We start from the raw sequence: 25,045 nt of genomic DNA on the forward strand, positions 1-25,045 counted from the left end.
GAGTGTCGCCTTGCACTGAAAAACAATGGAATTGTGTTAAACTTTAGATGCCGCCATTAGTAGGAAGCGTGCGAGTGAGCCTTGCATGAAATAACTACGCCACGCACAAATTAAACATGAATAAGAAAGATTAATCTACATTAGACATTTAAAAAGTTTTTGATTTTTTACTGTCGTCTTCATTGACATGTTAATTATTTTTAGATTTTTATTTTAGTTATTTCTGGAATATTTCTTCCAATATTTCCTTTTTTCCTTTGTGCTTCGTTTCAGAAGATATTTAATAAAAAACAAAAACAAAGTTTACATTATTAATAACCATGATGATCTCAACATTTTGATTTTTATTGTCAGAATGCTCCGGCAGATTTATTCTCGGGTCTTTTTCAAGATCGTATCGAAATTGGCCAAACGCTGGTATTCTTGAAACGGAAAACATGTTTATCTTATAATCGAAAGCTTGATATGTCTATAATAGACTTTAAAACAATTAATATTACTATGTTGTAATTATAATTACACCTATCAGTATTTGAAATAAAAACGGTAAAATCAAGAACGCTAACTCTTACAAAAAAGAATAGGAGTCATTCCTTCGAGCAGATTTGTCTTTTTAGGTGTTCATTTAAAAATATCTGTATATTAAAAAACTGCCGAACCTAAGTAAGTATTAATATTTTAGCGAAGTACACCAGTTTATTACTAATAACATGGTACAACGTTATTTATCAGCTTAATTTTATTCAGGTTCAAGTTTTAAAATACGATCAATATAATTATATATAGACATTTTTTTTAAATACTTGACAAGAAGAAGTGAATTTTAAATAAAATTAAGTTTTCAAAATGTTTAATGTCAAATATTTTAAATGGATCTTATCATGAAAATTGAAATTAAGAATAGTTATATTGTTGACATTTTATTTGTTTTGTTTATTTTTGTTGATCTGTTTAATTGAATTAGCGGCAATGTTCAAGTTGCCCAGAGTGATGCCAATTTTGAAACAAAGCTTAAGACGACAAGATAAAAACAATGGCCGAAATATCGTGACAAAAAAAAAAAAAAAAAAAAAATCGAAAATGAGCTGTAAATAGCTTGACTATAAAATAATGTAAATAACAATTTCATATGAAAATCAAAACAAAACATTTTTTATCAGCAATTATGATTAGTGACGTCATTTAAAATTTAAATCTACTTTTTTCATAAACGGTGACGTCATTTAAATTTTAAATATCAATTTTATAATCGATGACGTCATTTGAAGTTCAAATTTTCCACATTTCTGAAATAGAACAAATACATCTTCGCACCGTGCTAATCGCAGCATTATAACAATAAATACATGCTAATGATGCTATTTTGTTTTTCAACATTCGGATTGTGTTGTCTGACTTTAAATCTACCAGGTAGCGTTGGAGGACTTTTCCGGCGCTCCCAGTTGGTGAGGAGCTTGGTTGCTCCGCCTTTACTAAAGTTCAGCGTTTCAAGCCATCGTGGTATTTGAGACGATTTCAGTTGAATTCAGCACCTGGTCCGAGGACAGATCGTCGCTGGCATGAATGTATGTTTTTCGCAACAGGTCGTTATTACTTCGGACTGAAAAATAATAAAGAAAAATATAATTAATGAAAGAACAGAATTTAACACACAGGCAAAATATTAAGACAATAATAATAATAATAATAATAATAATAATAATAATAATAATAATAATAATAATAATAATTTGTTCCTAACATTCAATCTTGATCTAAGAACCAACCGTAGTCTCCTCTGGTATTCTTTTTCTATTATTTCCTTCCTTTCAGCTTCTTTTATCTTATCTAATTCCACAATTCCTTTTTTCCAACCTCTTTTATTATTTCCCCATTCAAAAATGTTATTCCTTTACTTTCAGCACTGTTTCTCCTCTTCAATTTCAAGGCACCACACTTCTTCCTGCCAAATTTCATACTTTTCTCATTACTTAACATTTGAACCACATTTACAAAGTTGTATAGCTGGTATTTGATTTTGTATACAATTTTAAGTCATCGATAAACAATAAACGAATTACCCAGTACTTCTTTCTCCACTCATAACACGCATTTACCTTTCGTAATATAAACGATAAGAGTACCATATACAAAACAAAGAATAATGGCAACAAGCTATCCCCATAAAACCTCCCTCTTACCATGAACTTCTTCCAAATCTCCATTTGATGTTAATGACACTTTTATGCTTCTTTCCAAGAAATCTCCACATTATATTTCCATTCATTCTTTTGACCAGCTCTGTGGAACCAGATTATATGCTTTGCGGTGATATATCTATGACATGCATAGATGTGTGAATCTTTTCTTACAATCCCGAAGTATTGTTCTATCTATAAGCAACTGACTTTTTTCTCCGTCTACTACTTCATCTATATCCGATAAGATATTTTGATTTTCCAGATATTTGTATATCTCAGAGTTGTCAACCACAGTGCCCCTTGAAATATCCTTCTAGCAGAGCGTTCTTCCACACGTGCTCCATTCCAGAATTACATGTCAACATTCCATCGATTTGAGATGCAACCCTTCCATACAAGGTGGCAAAGTTTTTTATAACCATCTGGTCCGGTAGCTTTTCAATTCGGAATTTCTTGCATTGTATTTCTCCTTGCTCACTTTCGCTATATCTTGAGGTTATTTTAACTTACTTTGTATTTCATTCCTCACATCTTCCAGCCACAAAACACTTCCATTATGTTTCTTTTTACACTTCCAATATCACTCCAAAACTTTGTGCACTCTTCTGACTTTTGTACTTCATTTACATAATTTGATCGCCTCTTAAGTCCTTCATAGAACTTCTTCTGGTCTAGACTGAATAACATATTATCTCTGAACTGTTGAATTTTCTCTTCATATCTCTTTACTTTCGCACTTTTTGCTCGCATTTTTTGTTTGATTTCCCCTGAGACAGTTTTAATCTCTTTTCTATTCACTCTGTATTTGTCATTCAGTTGTTTGAATTTCTCTGTCTGACTCGCACCCAGTTGTCCTCTCAAACTTTTTTCATCTTTTCCTCATTTTTTAATGCCATCTTTTATTCTTATTTTCCACCTTGATTCATTTCTATCTTCCGCAACCCAAACGCTTCTTACTAATATCAAACTATTTGTTTCTGTGATGGGATTACATTTCACATATTTCATTGCTTCATTTACTTTTTCTACCTGCACTTTCAGAGTTTTTTGTTTAATTTCTTAAACATAATCTTATTACTTAGTTTTTCTTACACCATAATCTCTCTGTCTTTCCCGAGGTGAAATACCCTATATATTAAAATTCAAGTCTGTAGACAAATGTCAAAGAGGAGTTTAATAGAGACGTTTCTCACACACCGACAAGGTCATATATATATATATATATATATATATATATATATATATATATACATAGTCGATGCATTTCCTTTCGTTCTGACGGACGATGATGATTTATTTTGGAATAATTCAGCCAAAAAGAGCTGACCCATTATAATCAAACCATTGGTACATCTCGGTAATATGTAATGTATAGTTTTTAAATAATTCGTATGAAGTTCTCACATTTGCGATCAAGCACTATTGATTTTTTTTCACCGTATTCTTACAACGCCAGAATGTTGTCCGTTGTCGATGCAACTGCTCGATTCTATCTCATTCTGGGTTCAAGCTTTATTGTGAAAAGTGTATGTGAACGGATATTTATATATTTATCTATAATCTCCTCTTAATGTCTAATATGTGTAGAAAAAGCGGGTCATCCTTCGTAGGGACGTGATGTCCCTCAACAAATAGGTTGTTCCGAAATCGTGTCTGGGGAGTCGGCTAATTTCAGTTAATGTTTGTAGATGTGATATCTACCGCCTGCATACCAGCAGTAACTATCTTAGTTGTATAGGACGCGTTGCTTGCCACATCGTAGAATGTAGAACTGGATAAAAATATAAGAATTTAAAAAATCGAGGTATAGCCAATAGATTGCGCCGTGGCCCATATGGTTTGGTCGTCTGTATTGCACACTTCATGAGTGCGACGACCTGGGTTCGCGCCTATGTCGGAGCACGTCACTGATGAGATGCAGTACATCGAAGCCCACTTTGGGTCTGGCGTTGTCCGTTGTCGATGCAATTGCTCGATTCTATCTAATTCTGGGTTCTAGCTTTATCGTGAAAAGTGTATGTGAACAGGTATTTATCTCTCTCTCTCTATATATATATATATAAGTCAATAAAGGACGAAAACGAAGTTATAAAAACCATATACTAATATATCTATATAGATTTATTCGTTTATTCAATAAGGGTATACATCAATAAGCGGTGTTGTGTAAGATAACTCTTTATACCCTGATATTTTGAAGCCTAACGAAAAGTAGAGAAGATGCTTAGTAACATAATAAGGATGCGACGTCTAGCAATAGTTACATTAGGAGCGAAAGAAATTATTGAGGCTGATTGGAGGAACTATATTGATCATAGTGTTAGAGGAGAAGTATAGTTTATATTATATAATGTAGCTAGGTATATTGCATATCAGTCATACTGAATTTGATGAACGCTCGTTTTTCAAAGGAATATGCAAATTAGTGAACCGTCATGAAATCGCTCAAGGATCCATGATTGAATTGAGTATATTAAGAAATTCGTTTTAATAATCTTTATGTAGAAAAAGTACACTTTTAATATCAATGTAAGCGTAATAAAAAGAAAAACTCAACACAATATATATATGTATATATATATATATACAGAGTTTATATATATATATATATATACACAGGATTTATATATATATATATATATATATATATATATATATATATATATATATATATATATATATATAAAAACCCTGTGTATCGCTTTATTTCAGGTCAATATTTTTTTAATTTTAAAATAGCTATGAATCGCAGAGTAGTGAAATTTATAACACTGGAAGAGCATAACAAGGTGTCTTCTTTCTCTGATTTTCGTGGAATTTGAACAAATATTGTGAAAATTATGCTTATTTTTCTATTTTCTGGTAATTATAAGTGTGTATCATTTTATTGCAGGTCTCACAAAATACCTAGAAAGGGTCGATTGAGAGCTAGTGAAAAGGAGCGTGTTATTGCAGGCCTTGCAAAAGGTTTATTTCTCGTAAATCTAGCCAAGGAGCTTAGAAGAGATCGAAGAACATTGGCTTCATTCGTTGAAAATCCAAACATCAAACCATGAAAGGACAAAAACACAAAAAAGTCAGTTTCTGCTCGTGATGTTAGAAAAATTCGCCATCAACTTATCAAGCAGCCGGACAGCAACAGTGCTGCTATATTTTACAAGGCTGGAATACTTTCCTTGTCCAGAAAGACACGCTACAATGTCTTAAACGAAATTGCAAGAGGCATTACGCCCATAGCAAGACCTGGTTTAAACCAAGCTCATAAGGAAAAACGTTTGGCTTGGGCTCAGAAATACATGAAAACAAGCTTTGAAAATATTCTTTTGGCCGATGAGGCCAGAGCAACCTTTGATGGACCAGATGGGTGAGCCAAAGTTTAGAGTCCTCTTAGATTCCCTACCTCTCATCGATTCTGCTGTCAACGGAAAGATGGGGGTATCATGTTTTGGGCTGAAACAATCTGCGATGAACTAATTGGACCATTTCGAGTGCCAGAAGGTGTCAACCTGACAAGCCATTATATATATTTTTAAATGAGCATTTGTCACCATGGTTGGATGACCTTCCACAGGCGCGACACCGTAAATTGATTTTTTAGGCACGACAATGGGCCATCCCACGCAACCAGGGCTACGACAGCCTACCTTAAGACATTAGGCATTAGTCGCGAAAACTTTTAGAAACTAAACTATTTAATAGGAACCTACTAAAATGTATAAACACATTAGCTGTATCACTATTAAGATACTCTGAACCGTTTTTAGCGAAGTCCGTTCGTCGCGGTGAATAATCAGATAGCATGTATCGTTTTCTTTTTTGACATCACCCGGTTTTATGCTCTTTGCATGAATCGATATGTAAATTAGCTTAACTCTCGCATATTTCCTCTTTGCTATAGGGCTCCCCACCAAGAACAGTTGTGGGAATATCACCACCGATCGACATTGATGAGTCTGCAGCAGAAGGTGATCGTAGAATTTAGGTATAGTAATCTCTTGCGAGTTTCTTGGACCAGTGAACTGTCCTCCCTACTCTCGTTTTGTATGGTTGAGTTGATTGTTTAGTTGTTTTTATTGGTGACTGTAAAGGGTTGAAAATGTTTGTGTCATGCGCATCCAACAAGCTAGTCTCGTACTCAATATGGGCCTTCTTTAACCGTCAACAGACACCGTCTCGGTGCGACCATTTATATTCAGCTTGAAATATTTTTTTTTTCTTGCCAAAACTTGAATGGCCGCAGATAGGGAGGGCTCAAGGGTCCACGGACCGCATGAATTCGAATGAAAACATGAGTCCATTTATCCATATCTCTCGAGACATGTGCTGAAATCATTTGTGGACGAGGACACAGGGGAGGCATTTTCGAAAAATCTGTCTGAAGCCGTGAGACGTACGACGAGATGTGTGTGTTGGATGGGTTTTTGCTCTTCATTAAATAAGTTTTGTTATTTGATGCGAATTTTCATTTATAAAACTAGAAATTTAGAAAAAAGAATAGAAGATATTGTAATCAGGGGGGGGGCTGAGAAGATACAACAGATAGCAATAATGAAAATAGGTGAAATATTAAGAAAAATCCTTGAATGCGGAGAGTAATGCACATTAAGTACAAACGCTAATCGAGCATATAAAAAGTGCAACAGAAGAAATACAAAAACACGAAGCAGCGCTTTATGGAACTAAGAAAACTGAAACCGTATAATTGTAAGTCAATTACCCCCCCCCCTCATCCAAAGATGTAGTATCAATATTGACTAACATCACAAAAATAATCGAGAAAAGTCGAAGTAGGATGGAAAGAGCGAAGAGAAAAAACACTAACCAGACTCTACTGGATGAGTGCGAAAAAGGCTGGTTGTTTAGGGGGGGGGGGCTTATTGCCACTCAAATTCCAGTGATGATCAATGGTAATTGCCAGCAAAATGCCAATGGCAAACGACTTTTGCGATAACGCAAATTCATTTGCAAAGGTTATCGAAAAAGGTTCATAGTACTGGAAATCTAGTCAGACTTGTTGTCACACAGACTCCAGCGAATACCACCGATTCTTGTCAGCAAGCAATTTCTGATGATAACCTTTGTAAAGAACTACTATTGAGTACAAATAATAATAATAATAATAATAATAATAATAATAATAAAATTAATATTAATAATAATAATAATAATGACGACATATGTGTGTATGTGTGTGTGCACGCGCGTGTGCGTGTGCGTGTGTGAGCGTGTGTGTGTGTGTGTGTGTAAAATTGGAAACGTAAAAACCAACACTATTTACATATCAATCAACTTTCGTCTTTTTTAAAGACTTTATTGGGACGATTGATATGAAGAAAGAAAAAAAAATTCTCTGTATCAATCATCTCGAGGAAGTCTTGAAATAAATGCAAAAAAGTTGATGACTACAGAAAAAAGTTTGGTTTTTACCTTTTCATTTCCGATCACGGAATTCCATGTTATAGGAAAAGTGACAAGAATACAATATTCAGTGGGCATTATTTAAAAAAAAAATTAATTACATTTTCACCCCAAACAAAGCACATTGCCACTTTGGTGTAGGGGGCTACTATCAAGGCAAAAGCTGCAGAGGTACTATGTGGGGAGTTGGTCAGCAAGATGTCGGGTCACGTTACACTTGAACTTCTGCATATCAGTACAGTTGGGAAAGCAGGAACCCGGAAGGGAATTCCAAAATCTAGCGGTTCTGGTGAGGAAACTATTGGAGTAGAAAGCTCTCTTACATCTAGGGATCTCATCTGTGAAGGGGTGTGATTTTTCTGCTTGTCGGCTTTGTCGGGGGTAATTACGTCGAGGGGGTACAAGTGCTTGCAGTTCATCGGATCATTCACCGTTATAGTACTTGTAGAACAGGCAGAGGGATGCTACATTTCGTCGATGGGACAGAGGCTAAAGCTTAGATGACAGTTCAGGACCTATGAGGTTGGTGACTCTCTTTTGGACCTTGTCTAGGAGTGAGAGACAAGTAGCAGATGCACCAGCCCAAATATGACAACAATACTCCATACATGGGCGAATGATGGCCTATAGGTGTAAAGGATACTTTCGGGCGTTAGTAGCTTTCTAGTACGGTAGAGAGAACCTACCTTTTTCGCAGCGATCCTGGCAATGCTCTCAATGTAATTGTTCCAACTCATGTTTCCTGTGAAGTTAGGCCGAGGAGTTTAAAAGATGTACTTTGAGATAAAGAGTCTTTGGCCATTACTATTGGTGGTAGAGAAGGTTTCTTGTAGTTATTGAAGGAAGCAAGTTTAGTCTTGGCAGCATTGAATGAGACCATCCATTTTTGTCCCCATTCCACTCCAGATTAGAGGTCATTCTCTAGTGTTTCTGCCATTTCTTTAGATATGTGTTCATTTGTTTTCTATCGTGTCTGTTATAGAGTGTGGTGTCGTCAACATATATGCCAATCTCACAGACAATTTTGTCAGGGAGGTAATTTATGAATATTGGGAATAATAAAGGTCCAAGGATAGACCCCTGAGGCACCCCCGCATTTATATCATATTTTTTAGATGTACGACCATCGAGGACAACTTGAATTTTTCTCTTATCAAAGAAGGATTTAATTGTTAAGTATTCTTTCAGTGATACCGTACGATATAATTTTCCTAAGAAGACCTTTATGCCATACCCTGTCAAAAGCCTTAGATATACCTAGAGCTACCACTCTGCCCTCCCCTGCTTTGTCCAGTGAATGGTATATACGCTTAGAGATTACAGTTAGGATGTCTGCTGTGGAACGGGCTTGCTTAAATCCATATTGTTGGTCGATCAGAAGTTTAGCATCTGTAAGGTGATCGACTAGAGCTTGGTTAATTATGGACTCAAATATTTTGGCGAAAAGTGGGAGGAGACTAATGGGGCGGTAATTTACTGGGTCAGTTTTTTTCGCCAGAATTCCTGAAAACTGGTACCAAATAAGCAGTTTTCCAGCAGGTAGGAAAGCAAGATTCATTGTTGTAAAAGTTGGAGAGAACTGGAGCTACTTCGGCGGAGCACTTTTTGCCATAGCACAGCCGAGATTAGATCAGGTCCACATGCTTTTGAAGTGTCAATATACATTATTTTGCTCATCCTTTGCTTTCATGGAAACGTTAGTTATTTCGTTAACAAGGTTTAAGATACTAAATGTGATAGGTTAATCAGCTTATATATATATATATATATATATATATATATATATATATATTAGATAGATATAGATATGGATACAGCTAGCTAGCTAGATAGATAGATAAATAGATAGATAGATAGGAAAACAATAAGAATGGAAAATGAAGTCACAAATACTATATATTGGTAAATATAGAATGGTTCATTTATTCAATAAGGGTGTACAAACATTCAGTTGGGGATAGAGGGGCATTTCGGGGTCCCCTCTATCCCCTAACTAAATGTTTGTATATCTTATTGAATAAATGAACCGTTCTATATTTACCAATATATAGTTTTTGTGACTTCATTTTCCATTCTTATTGTTTTCCCATATAAACTCCAATGAAACCTGTTGAGTTTTATATTATCCCGGTAAGTCTCCTCTTATAGAAGTGGACTCACTCTCTTCTTTCTAACTCACTAAGCTATATATATATATATATATATATATATATATATATATATATATATATATATATATATATTACATACAGACCAAGTTAAAGGTATTCAGAGGGAAAACACCTGAATGAAAACGAGGTTATTAAGAGTGCTCAATAAAAAAGAGCAAAAATATTTTATTTATGTAGACAAATATTACAGATATATTGATTGTATAGACAAATATTACACACGCACACACACACACACACAAACACACACACAAACACACACACATATGTATATATATATATATATATATATATATAGATATAACTTTCAATCCAAAACAAAGAATCATACGAACTATATAGACAAGATAATGCTAATCTATTATAAGTCCACCCTATGTCAAACCACCTGAAATCAGTGATTAAACATATCCCAAAATCTATTAGTAAAAGAATTAGTGACCACTCATCTAACAAATCAATCCTCGACGTCTATAAAAAAAACTTTTATAATAAAGGTCTAAAAGATATGGATATGAACACACTCAAATAAAATCTACCGAGACCTTATCTAATACAAATAACCCTAAAAACCACAGGAAAAGGAAAATCATCTAGGTTGCCCCTCCCTATAATTTCATGGTTAAAACTAACATAGGAAATATATTACATTTAACGATGTTTTTTTTAATATTTGACGATATATTATGGACGCATATGAATTGTATTTGTATTATCCACAGTTGATAGAGGTTTCGTTTCTTTTATTAAGGAGCTTATCTCTATCTTTGTAATCTGGAAAGAAACAAGTTTTCACTTAAACACAGGAAGCGAGGCGAGTTGAGAGACATATTAGGTTCTTGGTTGCTATTTAATATTTTACTATTGTGATTTTAGATAATATTTTAAAGGTTATCACTTCAACTATTACTTAGTTTGAGAAGTTTTTTTTTTAAATCTTAGAGAGGATATTTTTTGGTGGAAAATATACTTTGATAAGGTTAAGGAATTTTTTCCTTTTGATCTCTATAATGTGCGACGTTAAGAGAAAATATCACATAGTCCATTACACAAATCAGCTAGTTGCCTTCCCAACGCGGCTTCATTTCTTAACTTTGATCAATAGTCGCTGAGATTTAGAACTGTCAAAAAGGTTATATATATATATATATATATATATATATATATATATATATATATATATATACACTCGTAGTTAAATCAAATATTGAAATGCTTATATCTTTGGTTTTATAGGACGAAACTACATGAAAATTTGCAGGCTATTTGAAGATTAGATTACTATTGTATGGTTAGAATTTTTTGACAATTAGTAAAAAAATATTTTCAAACCAACAAAATATGCCTTAATTTGCCTACATTAGTATATATAATGTCCTAGCGGGCTAGCTTGAGGCTTCTTTGGGATGAATTTTGCTTAGTTTTGTTTGCTTAGTTGTCTCCCCTATGGCCTTGTCATATACATATATATATATATATATTACATAGGCATCACCACATTATCAAGGCCAAGAGGCCACTCAAGGATAAGGGTTAAAGAGTGTACAGTAGAAATTGGACAATATAGTAATCATTAGTAATGAAAATTTGGTAAATTTGATAACTTATATGGAACGGCTCATCAAGAACTTATTTACGTTAGACTTGAAGACAACCATATTGTAGTCAGCCGGAAAGCAGGAAAACGGAAGACAATTCCACAGGCGTGCAGTTCTAAGAAAGAAGCTTTGTTCATGGAATCTACGTTTAGGTTTAGGCACAGGTAAAGAGTGGGGGTAATTATTGATAGTGTTTACAGCTAGACGAGTGTTTCTTGTGAAAGTTTGGCGAGGGGGGACCATAGATTGAAGCTCAGTCGAACACTTTCCATGAAAATAACGATACATCAGAGACAAACTCGCAACATCTCTTCTGTGAGATAGAGGTTGCAAGGAAGAGAAAAGGGACATCTCCTACGAGGCTACGAAGTCTATTTTGAACTCTATAATTTATCCTAAACAGAAAGTGATGGCTAGAAAATATTAAATTCACAGATGTATACCCCCGTCAGGAAACATTGCGATGTTATATTTTTGTAGGTTTTGCAAAATTCGGTTCATCAGTGTAGCTAGATACAGCGAGGTTTTAACCCTGGATAACCAGAAGTTGGAGTCCAATTTCCCACCAACTGACTTCCCCAAACCTCTACCAAAGGTATGAGACATTATATACTTATGTTAAAATGAAAATACCCGTTCTATATATAAACATCCTTGTTGTAGATGTAAATATAGACGATGCAAGTCATGCACTCCTTTATTGTTTCAAGTACGTCATTTCCGTTTCATGTAACTCGACGGTGGAATCAAATAACCAACCTATCCGTTTGAGTATTCAAGTCATGCTCTACTTGCCTTAGTTTCGGCTAAGTTACTCACGTGTTTCCGACACGTGAGGAAGTCATCAGCGGTAATTTAATAACTCCACCGATATCTTGATTCGTCACACAAAAAGGTGCAACGATGAATGCATACAACTACAAACTTGATTACAAGGCAGCGGAAATAATCTGAAACCTCAATGTAGACACACACATGCTCCTACATATGGAGAGTTACCATTATCGCCATTATTAATAATAATCAATGAATATAACGCACACATGTAATAATATATATTCATATATAAACTAAAACATAAACACACAAACACACACACACACATATATATTATAATGAGTGCATATGATCTCATTTGATAATTTATTTCTGAATTATTTTAGATGTCCATTGATAATTTGTGTTGTTTGGATTATTGGAACTACTGTTTTAATCTGGGATGTTATTCTCCCAACGTTTCGACCAATGAAAGCTTTGACAGTCTCCAAAATGAATCTGACGGACGTGGCAGATTATATGGGCCGTAATATTGCGAAAATAACATATTGTTATATCCTTACTTTAAATAAGAATACAGCAAGAAACACGGAGTTATGGGTGAAAGACAAAAGGGTTTATTTACAAGGGAATACATGTGAAATAAGAGTTACTCGACATCTTGTCTTATTCTCTTCCTGTCTTTTTTCCTTCTCTCTCAGTCACGTGAGAGGGTATAGTTCATTTCATCTATGAAGGGATGTTAGGTCATTCCATTACATCACCTTCCTCCCAAGCTAAATTCTTCCATAGAATTTTGCTTCTACCATTTTTTCCTTTTTAGACTTTGTCAAAAAAAATTCGGTCCTTTTCCTTTTGATTTCACTTCTCACCATTTGTGCCGATTTTTTACTTTGTGAGAGTGACTTGATTTCTGAGTTACTGGTCCTTCCTTGTTTGGAAGTTGTATATGGAAAGTGTCGTATAGCACTTCCATTGGTAACTGTTGGTTTCTGACTGTTTCTATGTATCGGGGTCTCAGTTGGTTAATATGTTTTTCTTTTGTAGAAAAATGTCTGCCCTTTTATAATGTAAACCACTCTCCCAATTCTTCTTGAGATTATGCCTTCTTCCCAAAAACTCTTCCCTATCCGATAATTTTTGAAGAAAACTTTATCCCCGTCATTTTAAGTCTTGTACCTTACATTATCCTTGATACTTTTTACTTTTTCTCTTGGGATTAACCGGTCGAACACTGAACGTCCCTTCCTAGGAAACATAATTTCAGCTGGGGATAATTTAGCATTTGCATTTGGATTTGGTGTTATCCTATATTGCTAAGAATTTTTGAATACCCTTTTCTTCCCCGTCGATCTTATTATTCTTTTTTAAAGCTCGTTTAAAAGTATCGACAAATCTTTCCGCTTGTCCGTTTGATCGAGGGTTAAAAGTTGGTGTTGTAATGTGTTCAATGGCCAGTGCCTCACAGTAGTGCTTGAATTCTTGACCTATGAACATAGTGCCATTATCACTAACAATTGTTTTCGTAACTCCGAACCGACTAAATACCTCGTCCAGCGCTTTTATTGTGTTTGCCGCTGTAGGGTGTTTTTATTTAAAAACTTCTGGCCATTTTGACATACTATCTACGATTACTAGGTAATAATATCCCTTCAGAGGTCCTGCGTAATCGATATGGATGCGTGTCCAGGGTACATCTGTTTTAGGCCAAGGTTGCGAGGTATGGGGGGAGATCTTGCGGCTAGTTGGCAACCTTTACATAATTTCACAATTTCTTCAATGTCTTGATACATTCCAGGCCAGTATGTGAATTCTCTGATTAGGGCCTTCATTCTGGAGATTCCAGGATGTCCCATGTGGAATTCTTTTATGATTTTCTTTTGTAATACTTGCGGTATTACCACTCTGTCTGCGTACATCAGTTTCATCACACATAGAACATGGAAACACTTTTAATCCTTTTCTATTCTTTTCGTCTTGTTCCACTTGTGTTTTTATATTATTAGTATATTTATCTGTTTTCGCTGCTTTCTTTATTTCCTCAAGTGTAACAGGAAGTTCCCTAACAGTATTTATTAATACATCTGTTAGTTCATTTTCTTCTTTTAGTGCTGCTATAACAGTTTTCTTCAAATTCAGTTTTATTGGGGATCAATCTCGACAAACTTCTGCATGTGCAATTTTACTAGATGCTAGGTGTTTTATTTTGAAATTGTAATTGAGCAAAATAATGCTCCATCTCTGTTATCTATTTGCCGTATGATTAGGAATCCCTTTTTTTTCGAACAAAAAATCGATAGTAATTGTTTATGGTCCGTTTCCAAGACGAAAGATCTTCCATGAATGAATCAATGAAACTTTCTCGCGGCATACACAATCGCCAAACCCGCTTTTTCGATCTGACTGTACTTTCTTTCAGCGGGTAATAAAACTCTCGAGGCATGAGAAATTGGTTTAGTAGATTCATCTTCCATTCTGTGTAGAAGCACCGCTCCTAAACCGTATTCGCATCTGCCGCTACAATTAGACCCTTTTTCGGATCGTAATGTGCTAACACTAGATCTAATATCAAACATCTTTTAATTTTTTGGAATGCTTCCTCACATTCCTTTGTCCAGAGCCATTTTTATTCTTCTTCAATAATCAATTTAATGGTGCTCTTAGTTCGTGCATATTTGGGCTATAAGAATTATAGTAGTTTGCTAGACCCAAGAATGACTGTAACTTCACTACATTGTCTGTCTCTGCATGTCTCTAATTGCTTCTATACTATTTGGGTTAGGTCTTCTACCTTTCAAATCAACTATTTGTCCCAAATATTCAATTTTGTCCATACCAAAATTACATTTTTCGAGAGCCACTTTAAATCCGTAGTCTTCTATTTTCTCGAATACCTTACGAATATGGTTTTTATGTTCTCCAACATTTTTGCTTCTTATCAAAATGTTGTCTAAATAGGCCATTGCAAAATCCAAACATGCTAGCATGGCATCCATAATTTTTTTATTACTCCGATTTCTTTGAGTCTATTTAATTCTTTTCCGATGGTTTCTAATGCCGAATACGGAACCTTCCTTTTGGGTTTAAACACCGTTTTCGCTTCATCTTTCAGTTCAAATTTCACTTCCGTTTTAGTGCAGCAACCCAGACCTTCAGAAAATACATTTTTAAAATCCTTCTTCAAATCCCCAACAAATCTTCCTGGCAGTTTGGGACTTTCAGATCCTGTCACATTTACTCTTTTGCAAAATGAGTTTATTGGTTTCTCCCATGAATTGAAAAGTATCATCAATTCTATACCGAATAGATTAGAATTTTTCCAGGTATCACATACATTTTAGTTTTTAACGTCTTTTCATTCAGGGTTGCATTGGTATAAAATTCACCTTTAAATTTTAATCTATTTCCAGACATTCCTCTGGTAATTTTGTATTTTGCAGCTTTGGAGAACCAATTTTCTTCCATGTTGTTTCACCAATTAAGGATATGTCACTTCCAGTGTCCAAAAGACAGTTTACTTTCCGGCCATTGATTCTGACTTCAATATATTTCCCTTTTTACCATACATGGACTCTTTTTTAGAATCAATGGTCTTTATTTCAGGCTTACAGTATTTCTCCTTTTTGCATACTGTTGACTTGTGTCCTTTATGCCCGCACTTATAGCATATTTTGCTTTTGAAGTAGCACTCTTTGTGAAATGATTCTTTCCTCCACACGTCTTACAGTATTTTTTACATAGTGGTCACCTTGCTTTACCCCTTGTATTTTGTCATCATTTTTCTCTTCGATACTAGTATTATCTTGTTTTAAACATAACATTTTCTGGCATTCCTCAGTAACTTTCTGTAAGGTTATTTCTATGTCTTGGTTCATAATGGATAATATCCTAGAACGAATCTCTTTATCCTTCGAGGATGTTAACCTTTTCACAAATATCAAGCATTTAAACATGTCCTCTTTTATATCTTTCAGCTTAAATAACTCGCATTGGGCATTTACTCTCCCAGCATAGGCGATAAAGTCTTCATCATCTTGTTTCAAAATATTTAAACACCTATAACGAGTATAAAATAAGCTATCCCGTTCCCCGAAAATGTTCGATAAAATTTCTATAGTCTCTTTAAAAGAAATATCTTCGGGTTTCCTTTGGAGAATAAATTGGTATACTTGGTATTTCATGGGAACCCAGTTTTTGCAACAGTAAAATAATTTTTTCTTTATCCGACCAGGTATGACATCGTTTGGAAAAAATATTTTCGTATCTACGATAATATGCTAGAAACGTTAAGCCATTAATTGGTTCAAATAAAAATTCTGTCAGCGAGTTTGCAATTCCTTCCGCAGTGAACCGACAATCTTTTTTTCTTCTTGTTTCATTAATATTTTTTTAATACGTCATTTTGTTTTAACTTTTCTTTTTGTAAAAATTCCATCTGACTTTGCTGAGCTGCCAGTGCTAATTGTATCGTTTTTGTAAACTCGGCTAATCGTTCCATGTTAAAGAATTTTTTTAAAACACAGTAATAAAACAAAAAGGTTAACAGTACCTGCACAAAGCATTAAATAAATTAACTGAATAGTTTTTCTTAAACCACAAAAAAACATTCTTTTGTAGACAACGTTTTTGCAACACCCACGGAATTGACACTGAAACACAGCCTACACGTGTTTTTTTCCGCTGTATTTTTTTTTCTTATGAAACAAAAGAAATTTGAAATGGTCACTCTAAAAAATTAATCCTTTCAATGCTTCGTAAAATGTCAATTTCTTTCTTTTTTCAGTAGGACCGTAACAGATTGAATTAAAAAATATAACGTACTTTTTGTGTGTCTTAGCTTTTTTTTTCAGTAGTTGAATTTATCCGTGCCATATTTTCTTCTCTTCAGAATAAGAATACAGCAAGAAACACGGAGTTATGGGTGAAAGACAAAGGGTTTATTTACAAGAGAATACAGGTGGCATGAGAGTTACTCGACGTCTTGTCTTATTCTCTTCCTGTCTTTTCCCTTCTCTCTCAGTCACGTGAGAGGGTATAGTTCATTTCATCTATGAAGGGATGTTAGGTCATTCCATTACATCACATATAATTTGAGAATAGTAGTCCGAATAATTAAACTAATCCTCTACCGTCTAAGTTTTTTCTTTAAAACATGTTATTGCATTTTTCAACCCTCTGTTGTTTCGTATTAAATGACATGTTAAAAAACAAATGTTTCATCGGCGTCTTTAGTGGTTGTTATTATGTATAAAAATCAAAATTTTCTATTAAAAGAAAATGAAAATTTTAAATATATTATTTTACCTTAATGAATGTTTTCTTTAGAAGAATGTTTTTTTTTCAAAATTAAAAATGTAAAACTTAAAATAGTTCAATGAAAGCATTCTAAAACATCTCTCGTTAAAAGCGCACGAGGAAAATAAAAGTTTTTTGAGGAAGCGAATTATTTTGATCCAGAGGAAAATGTTTTTAATTTGTTAGGAAAAAGAGTAATTTAAGAAGAATATTATTAAAAATATTCACCTTCTATTGTTTCCAATTGTTTTTAATATAACAATTTAAGAGGTTGATTAAAGATACTTCTTTTTTGGTTATGAACAAACAACAAAAACAAAACATTTAATACGGCAGATTAAACCCGGATCTCCAACTTCTAACGTAGACCTCCAATACAAGGTCTCCTTCTCTAACACCTACCAGGTCTACGTTCTAGCTTCCCAGAGGTTGAAACCCAATTACAGGAGACTAAACCAGACATATTATTTCTAAGTGAAACTGGTATTGGACAGACCATTTCCCTAGATGAGTTCGTAATTAAATGACACTCCAAGTTAACTTCCAAATCTGGCCACCAGGATCGCCATGGGTATGGAATATGTGCCTATATTAAAGATGGCTTTCCATGTGGTAGTGACATCTCCATAGAAGATCCTAACTTACCCTTGCTCAAACTACTGCATTTCTATTTGCTCTCTATCGACCCCACAACAGCGGAGTTACTATCTTTAAAAGCATATCTGAGAAAATTGATCACGCCCTATCTGCTTATCCGTCAGCTACTATTCATGTCTGTGGAGACTTCAATGTTCACAATGTGGAATGGTTAACTCACTCAAACAAGACCGGTGATGAGGGGGAGGTTCTGTCATGATTTCTCCATTGCTTATGACCCCACTCAGATTGTTCACGAACCCACCCGTGTTCCCGATACTGACAGCCAGTATGCAAGTCTCCTAGACCTCTTTCTCACAACTTGCCCTGAACTGTGTTCAGCTTCTGTTCTGTCTCCACTTGGATCTTCCGACCACTCAGTTGTATCAGTTAAGATAATAATGAAATGTAATAAGTTCCCAGATGTACCTCTCCATCGTACAGTATATTGATACTCTATGGCTGACTGGGATAGCTTCCGCACATTTATATCAGATCTAACCCTGCGTTCTATGTTTAAAAAGGATGTGTCCTCTATAGTATCAGTCCTGACAGAATGGTTAATTGTAGGTATAGACCGTTTCATACCCTCGAAAAAATTCCAGTAAAAACCTAACAGCCAGCCGTGGTTCTCTCCGGAATGTGCTGCTGCCATTGCGCATAGAAATCACTTTTTCCATTGCTTCCAACGTAATAGATGTACTGAGACTAAAGCCGCTTTCAGAACTGCCAGCAACCACTGTAAAAAAAGTAATAAAGAACGCAAGAGAGTTGTATGCTCAGTCCGTCAAGTCCAAAGTAGCTGGGCAGCGGCTTGGTTCCCACCAGTTTTGGTAAATAGCAAACAGAATCTTGAACAGAAGCGTGTGCTCTATCCCAACTCTCATAAATGGATCTGAAGTAATCTTGTCAGCATCAGACAAAGCCAAACTCTTTGCCAAGAAATTTGCAGCTAATTCTAACCTTTGCGACCAAGGCTGCCAACCTCTAATATTTCTTCCTGTATCAGAAAACATGCTATGTGATATACAAATACCTGTACGTAATGTTGCCAAGCTAATACAAAATCCCTGATTACAGTAAAGCAATCGACCCTGATGGTATTCCAATTATAGTACTCAAAAGACCAGAACTTGCGTCCATCTTTACAAAACTGTTTAAACATTGTCTTAAGGAGAATTGCTTCCCATCACCATGGAAAATCTCATCAGTATGCCCCCTATTTAAGAATTCAGGTGATCGCTCATCTCCTTTACAGTACAGGCCAATAAGTCTCCTGTGCATTACTGGAATCTGTGTTAAATAGAGAAGTAATCAACCATCTCAGCAAAAATAACCTTCTTAATGACACTCAATATGGTTTCCGTTCTGCTAGATCTACAGCAGATGTTCTTACAGTTCTATCTCATAGGATTAGCGAATCTCTACAAGGAGGCTACCTTTTCTAGTGCAATTGCTCTTGGCATATCAAAGGGTTTTGATAGAGTATGGCATAAAGGTTTACTTCACAAGATCTCTAGCTACGATATAGATAAAAATGTCTTCTCAATTATTAAATCATTTCTCTCTGGTAGGTTCATAAGAGTAGTGGTTGATGGGCAGAAATCAGAAGCTCACAGTATTAATGCTGGAGTCCCTCAGGGGTCCATCCTGGGCCCAACTCTCTTCCTGATCTATATTAATGATCTTCCAAATCATATCCTTACATCATTCGTAGACATCTATGCTGATGACACTACTATCTATGGTAGCACATCTAAGACAGTAAACGACCAAGTTCTCCCTGATTCTCTCTTCTCTGATCTTGAGCAAGTGGTACAAAGGGGAAAGAGGTGGCTTGTTACTTTTAATGCATCTCAAACCAAGCCCCTATCTTTACATCATCAACGCTCTAAAATGAATGGCTCTCATCTTGGGAAGGCCTCATGTTTTGACAATCTTCTGGGCTTGACCTTTACTCCTGATCTTAAATGGAACACATATATTAAATCCGTTGCCAAGGCCGCTGGAAAAATGGTGGGATCCTTCTATCGATCCAGTAGATATCTTACTGCTGATGCAATTCTCTATCTATATAAGAGCCAGATACGTCCAAGGATGGAGTACTGTTGCCACATCTGGGCAGGAGCTGCTAGAAAGGACTTATCCTGCCTTGATAGAGTTCAAAATAAACTTCGTAGCCTTGTGGGGGATATCCTTTTCTCTTCCCTGCAACCTCACAATATCTCACAGAAGAGATGTTGCATGTTTGTCTGTGCTTTATCGTTATTTTCATGGCAAGTGCTCGGCTGTACTCCATTCTATGGTCCCCCCTCACCAAACTTTCACAAGAAACACCCGTTTATCTGTGCCTAAACCTAAACGTAGATTCCATGTGCAAAGATTCTTTCTTTCTGCACGCCTATGGAGTTGTCTTCCGTTTTTCTGCTTTCCAGCTGACTACAATATGGTTGTCTTCAAGTCTAACGTAAACAAGTTTTTGATGAGCCGTTCCATATAAGTTAACAAATTTACCGAATTTCCATTACTAATGATTACTATATTGTCCAGTTGACCACTGTACACTCTTTAACCCTTATCCTCGAGTGGCCTTTTGGCCTTGATAAGTGGTGATGCCTATGCAAAAAAAAGTAACTGCTGTCTGATCAGTACACTAAAATCTTCTAAAATTCCTTTTACTATATTTAAGCACTAGTTTTTATTGACTATGATATATATTGTTACACGATTGCTATTGAGTTTTTTTATGTAAATTTTTTTTCGGAAATAATAATGGAAATATCCCGAAATCTATAAATAAAACTTCTAAGTTGGATGTGAGGCAGAACCCTTTTAAAACTTCAACTATATCCTATTTTCTAAAAGTTTAAATGATATTAAAAAAAAAAAATTCTGGTGCAGACAATGTCAGTGTTTCCAAACCTCTACGTTTATCCTTATATACACAAATATCTACATTCACCCGCATCTGAGTGATTCAAGCGAACGCCACTGCCTTAAAATGGCAAACATGTACACTTGTTTTTTTATGAGTATTCTTTTAAAAGTCGACAAATATCTGAATTGTTAAGTTGGTGTTATCGTTTTAACATCTCTACCTCCTCGCTTTACCCTAATCAGTCTAAGAATCTTGAATATAGATAATACAAACCATGTATCATTTTGATGTTCATTTTTAGCGAATAAAACTTTTATGAGTTGGCTTCTTTTTTTTTCAATTCACAACAGTCTTTATCTTCTTCATGTCTCTGCATTCTTTTTGCGGTTCTTTTAAAAGCCAAAAATTTTGTTTTTAATCTTCATTCCTTATCTTTACCCACCATGGAGTCCACTTCCAAGTCCTTGGAAATTGTCAAGGTGGAACTCAATCGTCTTGGCAAAATAAGATTACAGAAATAGTATACACAACCTGATCATTATTACAAGCACCTGTGTTCCATTGATTTTTCTTTTTAACTCACGACGGTTGGGAATATATCAGGTTAAAAACATCAAATTGTGTTTAATAAAATGATATGAAATCAAACATTATATTTTCTTTATATTTAATATAATAAAATATCAGAGAAAAAAATGGGTATATTTAGTTAGGAAATGCCTCTCTGCCTGTTTGCTTCTCTCTCTATTACTCTCCATATATACCGTAGATCCCCTCTCTCTTTTTCCCTCTGTCTCTATCTGTTTCTGTCTTTTTCTTACTCGCTCTTTCTTTATATGTATAATATAAAGTTGTATTCCTCTGTCTGTTTGTTTCTTTGTTTGTTTGTTCATACTTCATATATAACATCATAGCAGATATTATATATATATATATATATATATATATATTAGCAATATAGGTCATATAGGTCATATATAGGTGATATATGACGTCATAGCAGACGTCATATGTGATGGCGCTATGTATGATGGCTGTAGATCAAAAATTTGTTGAATATAAAGGTTGAGAGTGTCCTAACACACACATAATCTTATTTTTATAAATGTACTAGCAGGCTGCCTGGCTTTGCCAGGTATTATAAACGCATATTATATTTCAATTAATACGGAAACTGAAACATGTTCAAGCAAGAAGCGGAAGACCGGAGGCTCGACGTTTCTTCCGCTTCTTTTTCACATCATATATATATATATATATATATATATATATATATATATATATATATATATATATATATATATATGTGTGTGTGTGTGTGTGTGTGTATATGTGCATATATGTATATATATATATATATATATATATCTTACGAACATCAGTTAATCATCATGTCTGGGGGTTAACTACAACCGATCGATGCAAAAGCATGTGGGAAAACTGCCAATCTCAAACATATTTTCACTGGATGCGAGCATTCCCTAAGATGCTTCACTTGGAGACATAATGTAGTATTGAAGATTGTTGCGGAAGCTGCGAAGAAATGTTGTGTGACTGCCAATAAAGCTCAAAATATCACCACTAGAGCAATTCATTTCGTTAAAGGAGGAAAATAATTCCAAATCTTTATGCAGAAATAGGCAGATTTCATCATTGTTTGATGGCTGCACGTACTGGCGCGTTGCATTCAACTTAAAACGCCGACTCGTATTTTCAACTGAAATAACGTTAACGGATCAGCGTCCGAATATCGTAATTTGGACTGTAAATTTGAAAAAAAAGTTTTTTCTCGTTGAATTATTCTTCTTATAGTTTAATATTAATAGTTTTTGGTAAAATAATTTTATATTTATCAGCAACATTAACAGCAACAGAAATAATAGAATTATATTTATTAATAAAACATGCTAACGATCTCATGAAAAGTATCACATAATGCAATATTTTTAATTTAAATGATTCATAGGTGTGCCATCTTTCGCCTGCGGGATGCAGTTACAAACCCATACTATGCTGAGGTAGTGGTTTAATGTTATGGGAGAAGGCCAGCACTAATATTTTTGCTATTTCTATTGGATATATGACCTGATTTTTTCTCAAATATTTGTTCCTTTTATATTTTTCAAAAAAAAAAAATGCCAATATTGTTGGACATTTTGGAATGAAGATTGAAATTATGGGAAATATTAGTGTCACTGATAATATTCCAATTGTTATTATTATTCTTAACAATTCAAGTATAATGCCCAAAATAAACTTTAATAAAAGTACTCTAGCATAATTTGACCCGAATTTTCGTGATTTCCCGTCAAGCCCGGATCGGACGAGACCGGTGTGAGCCGAGCGTTCTTCAAATGTTGAAACGCTAATTCGACTTTGAGAAGTTATTTTTTTATGTTTTTAGTAATTTTGTAATTTATGAATAGTTATTTTTAATGATTTATTTATCTTGAAATTTTTTTTTGTACTTCAATTTCTGGGAGTTTGATTAGCCAATGAAAAAGCGATATGTAAATGAAAGCAGACGACATTCGAATTGGAAGAAATCGACTGACCCCCCCCCAAAAAAATCTGACAAACAAATTTTCAGACTCGCCAAACAAGAAAAAATTACAGGCAAGGAAATAAATCTGTGCATGCTAGAAAAACAACGGACCATGTCGAGAGGATGTGGAAGGAAGCAAAACAGCGTAACAAGCAAGAATGCGGGACCAGCCGGGAGCTTCAGGGTACATATTGACTTGAATTTATGTGAAGAAAAAAATTTGGAAACGATCCTTTTGTCTCCATCATAAATCACATTTCCGAATGCAACCCATTTCCCTCTACCCCATCACCTCCCTCTTTGTTGTCGATGGTCGATCAACAGTCGACCGAAGATTCCTAAGGAAATATCCTCATCTCAAGAAAGTTCTTCCGTTGGCAATTAACAACCGTTAAAATTTGTTTTTAATAAATTAAAAAAAAAATCACTAGTTTTTGAAAAAAAAAACGCAAACATATTTTTCTATTTCTGTGTAATCCCCCCACTTAACCCCCCCTATCCAAAAGAACCTGACTGAACAAAAAGTCTTGAAAATAAAATAAAAAACAAGAAAAAAATACGGTAAAAGAAAAACAAAAAATAATTGCACTTATACTTAACACTTATACGAGTAAACAACCTTTTCTTGAAGATATCATTTTTTCAATAACTTGCTGTTGATAAATATTTTGCAAAAAAAAAAAAAAATTAAAATAAAATAAATACTAAAATAAATTAAATAAACATATTTGCTTTTTTCAAGGTAGGTTTTTTATTATTTTTTGATAATTTGCATTTGTATTTTTTCGGGATGTTTTGCTTTTTTCCTTAGTCGGACCCTGTTACGCCGTTCGGCTGTCACCGATGATTGCCGGTCTCGCCCGATCCGGGCTTGACGGGAAATCACGAAAATTTTGGTCAAATTATGCAAGAGTACCAAATTCATAATTTCAGAACTAATTCGCTGAAGATTTTAATTTTCAAATATAAATCTATTTATTTGAAAACACAAATATTTCATTGCAGCAGGAAAAGTTATAGTGACTTTTCCAAGTGCTCAGTTTTTTATTGACATTCATTACAATGTTCGAGAATTGAAGAGTCAGTTTGGAGCAAACTTTCGAATTGTTTGAGTGTAAATAGTTTTTTTTTAAACTCTAGTATTTTCCTTTTTTAAGTGTAATATTGATCAATAGTTTCAGTAAAATAATTTTCCGGTTAAACATTTTATTGCACATTTATCTGTTGAAGAAGGAATCTTTTTTCCAATTAAGTTATAATGATTCATAACAGTACCATTGTTTGCCTACAGGGATGCAGTTACAGCCCCATGCCACGCCGAGATGATGGTTGAATGTTAAAGGAGAAAGCCACCACTATTTTTGTTTTCTATTTAGATTGGATATATAGCCTGTTTTTTTGTCAAATTTTTATTTCCTTCATAATTTTTCAAAAAAAAAAAAAAAAAAAGAAAAGAAAATGCCAACAATGTTGGACATTTCGGAAGGAAAATTGACATTAAAAACATTGGTATCACTGACAATATTCCATTTGTAATTATTATTTCT

The 25,045-nt window shown here is 34.5% G+C and overlaps 1 long non-coding RNA gene across 1 annotated transcript in view; it reads right to left on the reverse strand.

Annotated features, from left to right (window-relative positions):
* Positions 1–205: 205 nt before the first annotated feature.
* Positions 206–25,045, reverse strand: part of LOC145284899 (uncharacterized) — a 48,922-nt gene continuing 24,082 nt past the window's right edge. Inside the window, exon 2 of the long non-coding RNA XR_013868903.1 lies at positions 206–1,600. This is a non-coding gene — a long non-coding RNA (uncharacterized LOC145284899). The remainder of the gene's footprint in view (positions 1,601–25,045) is intronic.

This window comes from Euprymna scolopes, chromosome 9 (assembly GCF_053919585.1).
Source record: "Euprymna scolopes isolate OS-2025 chromosome 9, ASM5391958v1, whole genome shotgun sequence".
Classification (NCBI taxonomy): Eukaryota; Metazoa; Mollusca; class Cephalopoda; order Sepiida; family Sepiolidae; genus Euprymna; species Euprymna scolopes.